We start from the raw sequence: 7149 nt of genomic DNA, 5'->3' as shown, positions 1-7149 counted from the left end.
GGAGGGAAATTAGGTTATCATAGCAGCGGGTACATTCACTTACAATACAATCAAAATACAAGGGCAAATATAGAAACAATAAAATATTATATACAGTATGAAATGCTTGAGTATCTATAAAATAAAACACTGAGGTAGTAAAGAAAATTCTCATGAATATATTTGATTTCTCCAGCTAGTAAAGATCAGGTGACGTGACTGAGAGTCCCTGAAAAGCTTCTAAATGGACCAATTACTGCCCAAAAACCTGAAGAGTCACAATTGTACTGGAAACAATTTAAAGAACGGTATGGGAGACATCGTGACTGATGGTGATTACAAATCAGAAAATATCACAACCAACAGTTTGACACAAGGTGAGAGTTTAAAAACAAGAAAACTGGATTCATGAAATTATATATATATATATATATATATATATATATATATATATATATATATATATATATATATATATATATATATAATTTATATAATTAACATATATAAACTGTCAAAATAGTCCCTCATGCAAGTAACAGCTATAAAGAATAAACATTTACTACCTAAGAAGCTTTCAAATTCTGAATAAACAGACATCTTCTTATTTTCATTCCTGCTATTAATGCTTTCCATTTTGTCCCCCCCCCCCCCCCGTTTCTATTCTCCATTCCATCCTAGCTGAGTTGTTCATGTGTTCATACACGTTGTCTCCAGCCTTGCGTAACTGTTTCCGTGAACACTTGACCAGCAGGTGATTTGAGTTGAACATTCCGTTGCCAGTAGCAACTATTGCTGGTGCAGTGACGATCGCAGTGAGTTCATCTTGTTTGTGGATGCAGGACACACATCGTGCTTTTATATAACATTTAATCTTCATTATTTCATCGTTATATCCGTCACAATATGATAAAATGATGTGTTATTATAGGACATTAACTGTTTGACAGGTACAGCAGGTTGTATTTTTTTTTCTCTAAGTGCTGAATCGGAGACAACTGGACCCGTTTCAGTTCCTTGAAGACATTTCACTTCTCATCCAAGAGGCGTCTTCAGGTCTAACTAACTGGATGGGAGTTGCAGACTTGCAAACTTTGTGTGGGAGTGTCCTTATGGAGGTATTCATGGGTCACTGACCCAACTGGTCTTCATGTTGGTTTCTAGGACCAGGTCAGCACTGTAGGTTGGTGATAAATAATGTTACAGACCTTTAAAAGTCGTCTTGTTTCTGTAGGATACCCTTGAGCTGACCGTTATTTCTGATTCCTATCATTATCATTGTTGTCTGATACATTTTGCCACTACTTCTTCATGTGTTTAACAGGAGGAAGTCCATTCAACAACATCCTAAAAGACTCATTCCACCTCGTCCATCACCTGTTTGAACTGTTGCCCTCCGGTAAATGCTTACAGGTCCATCAAAACACACACCACAAGATTCATCAGCAGTTTCTACCACAAAGCCACCACCGTACTGAACTCAGAACTAAAAACACACCCCCACACTTTACCATCATGGAACATATGTTTTGCATACGTTGGCAAACTGGCATGACTGAGAGTATGAGTGAGGAAAGTGGATGATGAATGAAAGCATTATTTTTTGTATTTTTAGGATATATTATCCATTTTATTTAAGCATTTTTTTAGTCCAGTACTTGAGTGCTCCTAAAATTTTGTTGTATTTTTGTATTTTTATGACAAATAAAGTCATTCTTGGACTTTCAAAAGTGTTAAAAGCACCACGTCAGCCTCAGCCAGCTAGCAACAACAAGTGATCCCAGAAAAACTTCATTCAGACATCATTTTGTCACATCATGGTGGATTTAAAAATGTGACAAATGAAGATGAAATGTTTTTTTTTGTGTCCAGCACACATAAACATATAAACTCACTGCTGTGGGAACTGTGACAGACTTTATGTTCTACCAAAAAGAAACCACTCTTTTCAGTCATACAGTTACTGTTTAATTTGGAGGAAACGCGGATTAAACATGTACAACACATCCAGGGTGGAATAGGAGTGGACACATGGGCACAAAATGGAGGAAACACAAAACTATTGGGAATGAAATCAAGTCAACATGCTGATCCAGATGGGAGACAAGAACTGAAGCTGCAGTTGAATGGGCCTTGTGGTTACATCCTGTCAGCTATCAGCTAAAAGATATTCTGTGCTATTCATCCGCTGTGTCAACAACCACCTCCCTGCTGAAGCTCAGCTCACAGTTTCTCCTCCTGCAGTTGCTCCTCCCCTCCAGCAGGGGGCAGCGCTCTGATTGGCTGACAGCTAACTGACGGCTGTGTTCAGTAATCCAAGATGTCTGCGCCCTGAAGGATGCTGCTAGCGGCGTGAAGGTGCAGGACAAGTGACAGGTACGACAACACTGCGGTTAATGTCGTGTTTTTAGAGTTAAACCCGGTTTTGTTTGACTTGTTAGGAGGGTTTTAAGCTGTTTGTTGTCGTCCTCGGAGTACTAATGGAGGTGAGGTGCGTGTAGCTTCGTGCTGTACAATGTGACTGTGGGCAGAAAGTGTCTCTCCTGTGCGTCACGTTTGTTCTTTTAAAAGAATTGTCCGTGTTTGTTTACGTTAATGGATGATTTTCACACATTTGTTAATGTCTTATAATTGTTCTTCATCGCCTGGTTTGGTGAAGTAGACGAGGTCGAGTGTTAAACGTGCCTGAATTCTTGTCAAACTGGAGGCAAAGTCAAAGCTCCCATTAAGGCTGTGAAATGTACTGAGCTGGTCTGTTTAGGGTCACAATGAAGCGTTGGATCTGTAGAAACATCTGGGTGAGGGGACCAAAAAGACTGAAGGCTCCAATGTGTCCATCTCTTTTTCTTTTGTGTTACAATAACACTGCTGGAGACGCCAAGAACAAAATGAGCAAGCACAAATTTGTTTAAATATGATTAGCATGCTTCTGTTCACATTTCTTATTAGTTCATGTTATGCCATATACACATCTGCTACTTAAAGTCTGAGGAAACGTGTTTCTAAATCATGTCAGTCTGAGCAGAAGACTCGTACATGAACACAAGACTGCCTGACACAATCTGAACAGTCTTAACTATTTTACTTTTTCACATTTGAGTCAAAATCTTGTGACCGTTTTCTGCTTGTAATGCCCTAAAAGAAGCAGATAATCTGAGATTTTCTTGATAAACATGACCTCAGGAACTTTTTGCTTTTGTTGGAGTTTATTTTGATTTCCTTAAGAAGTGCTCGGGATTTGAATCCAAGGCTGTAAAGCCTCTGTCCCTTCACACACGAGGTACAACATGGCTCTTCTGCTATATGATTCGACTGTGAACAGGAGTCGTGTGCTTCCGCTTGAATCTTCATAGTCTACAAGCATCGAAGGATTGTTGATGATGATACTCACAGCAAACATTTTGACTTATTATTTAAGGGAAATAATGGGATGCAGGGGTAAGTTGTTATGAGCTCCCCCCATGTTTGACAAGTACAAAATAAAATGTCTGTAGATGCACAAGTACTTTTTTCTACCTTCCCTAAACAGTGGAGAAACAACAAAAGAACATCTTTTAGTACTCAAACAGCATAATCTTTACAATGGCCACTAAGAAACCTCATTTCTAATTGGCTAGAAGTTGTGCATCAACTTTAGGTAACCTGACAGTTTCACCGGACATCTATGAAGTATTTCAGTGTTTGTTTGCAGGTTTGAATTAATTAACAAACATCAGAGTGTAGGTAAAGACAGCAACTGTGTGCTTCGAGCTTGCATTATATTTGTAACCACGGTAACGACAGAAACCCAAATGGAGATAAACAGATGAAGTCAGAACCATGAACATTTAATTATGATGGTTTTTTTACACGCCTGTCTTCGTTTAATGAGGATGCTGTTAGGTGGTTCGTAGCCCTTGTCTCATGCACTACAAAACATGGAACGCACTTGTCAGATATTCTTTACTTAATCCATGATGAGCTACAAAAGCCTTATTAAAAATGCCCAATTTTAACAAGACCAAAGCCTGTTCTGGAGGACAGTAGTTCAGATAATAATCACTCACTGGCCGCTTTATTAGATGCACCTTGTGAGTACCGGGTTGGATGTTCTGTAACCTCCTGCACGATTGGCTGATTAGATAGTTGCTTTAATGGGCAGTTAAACAGATTATTTTATTTTCCCATCAGGGTAATCATCTCGCCACCGAGGGGGGGTCACTGATCCTCAGGTTGGAAACCGCTGGCTAAACACAATATGAGGGAAATCTGCCATGTGCGATAACATTGTTTAATATTGCGATGACGATTTTAGTTGCAAAAGATGAACAAATATTGAAGTTTCCATAGCTCTTCTCTGCTTCCCTAGCTTTCCTCCTAGCTTGCCATCTTTGCAGTTGCAGCCAAATGCCATTTGATCGATCACATAACTGACAAAATGGTGTGAATGCATCTGATACGTTTAATATTGGATTAATATCGCTGGATTCACAAGATGATGCGTTCTCGCAAATCCACCTGGCCAGGTTTACGGCTGACCTCACAGGTGTTGAACCAATCGGTGTCCTTTGAGAAACTACTGGCAACAACAGGTGTGGTTTAGATGTGATGTGCGGCAAGAGAAGCAACTTTTAGTCTGAAAACAATGGTGGCTTCTCAGGAGGTTATCATGAAGTATTAGTCGTCTCAGAACTGGAGCGTTTATTTCACTGAAAGAAGCGCAAAGAAAAGCATTGAAGGATTTTCTCGGTGGAAAAGATATTTTCCCTTTTTGCCCGACTAGCTTCCATTAGAGTTCGATTTACCAACTGGCTCCGCAGGTGGTAGCGCTCTCCTTCTGTTGATCTCTTGTTTGCCTGTGATATGCGGTGATAGACAGATGGTTACTCCTATCACCTTCCAAGTACTTTTTCAAAGTGACTTCCCTTTTCCAAACAGTTTCAGGCGACTCCTCTCCAGATGGATTTGTAAGAAAAAACATTTTGTGACACAAACCATCTGGCTAATTAGGATAATTCACATTCTGAGTGTGAATGCATGGCATGTATAAATTAAAACGCTCTTCAAAAGTAAGGCTTTTTTTGTGTTAAATGGTAAAATTTCTGAATAGTTTTAATATGTGAAAGACCATTATTGAGTTTAAAAGAGCTGAGTCATTTCTTGCTGTAAATCTTTTTCTGCAAAATCCAAGACCTGCCCGTAAAAGTAGCTTCTTCCGGATTCCTTGCGGCAACCGTGAGTCAGGCTTGACCCCTGTTAATTCTGATGCCTGTCTCCAGATCAGTAACCACACGCCCACACTGTTATATATTAATCATACCTCCCCGTTACTGTGTCTGTGAGGCCCAGCTGCAGCAGGAGCTCAGACCCGGGGGGGGCAGATGGCTGCAGAGTTCAGAGGGTTTACTGTCACATTCTGGCTGCAGTCACACTTGGCTTGCAGTTTTCTGCACTGCAATACCGAGGACTTGGTTTTATAATGTCAGAGCCTTGTGTATCCACGTGTCGCCAAGAGATGGCTGTGATGTGTGTAATCATTGAAATCTGTGACAGCATTGCCTTTTCTCCCTCTTCCTCCCCTCGCGTCGGCTGTGTGAGTGTTGCTGCCGAATCTCATCTTTAGTTTAAAGAAGTGTGATGATGGTGTGAGGAATGAAATGTCTTTTTTGCCTTTTTGTACATGCAGGGTGTATAAATCATGGATCATAAATCAGACATAAAACATACTCTAGCCTTCCTAGTTCGGAATCACATGTTATATTGATTATCTTCCTTCCTTTTGTAGCGGCTGTTTGAATGCAGATTAAAATGGTATAATTTAGAAAAAAAAATTATAATTTAAAATGGAGAGAAAATAAAAAATAAATTATTGAAACCTGGATTCATTTTATGTCCCCACAGTGGCGCACGACAGGAGAGAAAACTGTTGAAACACTCTTTTCTTTTAGATAATTTGCGCCACAATTGCGAATTTTGGCTCATAATATTTTGAGAACCTGCCTTTGTTTGGGCCTGTTGAAGTCTACTCCGTGATTAGTTGAATAGGTTTAAACCATGATTGTCTAGTCAATAGTCTAATTTTAATAGAGCTGACCTGGACTGACCTTTTTGAATTTTTGTTTTTTAGGTTTTAAGAAAAGCTCCGCTGAAGCATCACCTCTCAATTCAGGCATGAATATGTATTTGACACTCAAAGAGAAATTTGTTCTCTAATAAATCTGCAGCATTTTTTATGCTAAGTTCCTGATTTCTTTTGCAAATGCCTTGTGGGTCCTTGTATCCATTTTGCTCAGAGGTGTCTTTGTCTCTCTCTGTCTTTTCAATTTGTCCTGTTGAACCATTGCACAAAACATTTCTTATTATGCAAACCTATCATACAAAGTAACATCTATTTGTAAAGAGGACTCTCTGCTGCCTAAAAGCAAGAAGGACCCTTCAGAAATATAAAGTAGTCCTCTCTGCCATCCGACTGTACTGAAAATTAGGCTTTTATGGCGATTCCGAACTTTTGAGCGGCTGTGTGATTTGACACAAAAGTCTACTTGGACTTGAGGATGAACTGATTAGATTTTGGTTGTCAAAGGTAAAGGTTGCTGTGAACCGTCTTCCGTCCCTTCCTCCTGAACGCAGAGTCCCTGAAGTTCACCACATCTGGTGCAAACGGCGGCGGAAGAATTCACACGCTATGATTAAATTTCACACAAATGTCTAGAAAGACAACAGGATGAAGCGATGACATTTTATGTCCGGATGGTCAAAGGTCGACTTCACAGAGCTGTAATAATGTTCTGCAGAGAACACTTCTCTGGCTATTAATGGTGAATCTCAGTAACAGAAGGGGGAGACTGTGACCATATTTCACATTTTGTCAGATACTGAATCGGTCACAGTAATGTCTGGTGTCTGTGGCGATTGATTTGATCCTCTTTGCAGTAGAGTTGATGATGACGTGTGTAAAGAATCCACATTTGTATATTTTTGTATATATCAGAATCAACCTTTTTGGCTAAACATGTGAACCCATGCAAGGCATTGGATTTGTTTTTCTCAGTGGACTTACACGCTAACAGACATGCAGCAGCGCTCCACCGTAAGCCGATTGGTTGCGCTGATATTGAGCCTCAGGTGATTGTCGTCGCAGCTCTTGATGAAGCTCTCCATCAGCCGTCTGTACTCTGAAGACAGCATGTT

At 39.9% G+C, this 7149-nt stretch overlaps 1 protein-coding gene and 1 long non-coding RNA gene across 3 annotated transcripts in view; both read left to right on the top strand.

The window, feature by feature from the left end:
- The first annotated feature begins 731 nt into the window (after positions 1–731).
- LOC119007550 lies at positions 732–2214 on the top strand. Of its 2 annotated transcripts, XR_005071156.1 has the most exons (4): positions 732–794; positions 961–1162; positions 1304–1378; positions 1932–2214. It is a non-coding gene; the product is annotated as an uncharacterized LOC119007550 (long non-coding RNA). The 2 variants fall into 2 exon arrangements; XR_005071155.1 differs by lacking the exon at positions 1932–2214 and having other exon boundaries at positions 1304–1386.
- A 9-nt stretch (positions 2215–2223) lies between these two features.
- mrpl11 (mitochondrial ribosomal protein L11) overlaps positions 2224–7149 on the top strand; it is a 49623-nt gene continuing 44697 nt past the window's right edge. The window contains exon 1 of the mRNA XM_037077309.1: positions 2224–2355. The gene's annotated coding sequence lies outside the window, so the exon portion shown is untranslated. The remainder of the gene's footprint in view (positions 2356–7149) is intronic.

This window comes from Acanthopagrus latus, chromosome 18 (assembly GCF_904848185.1).
Source record: "Acanthopagrus latus isolate v.2019 chromosome 18, fAcaLat1.1, whole genome shotgun sequence".
NCBI classification, from domain to species: domain Eukaryota; kingdom Metazoa; phylum Chordata; class Actinopteri; order Spariformes; family Sparidae; genus Acanthopagrus; species Acanthopagrus latus.
Note: the sequence above shows the minus strand (reverse complement) of the source record. Positions and strands in the feature narration are given on the sequence as shown.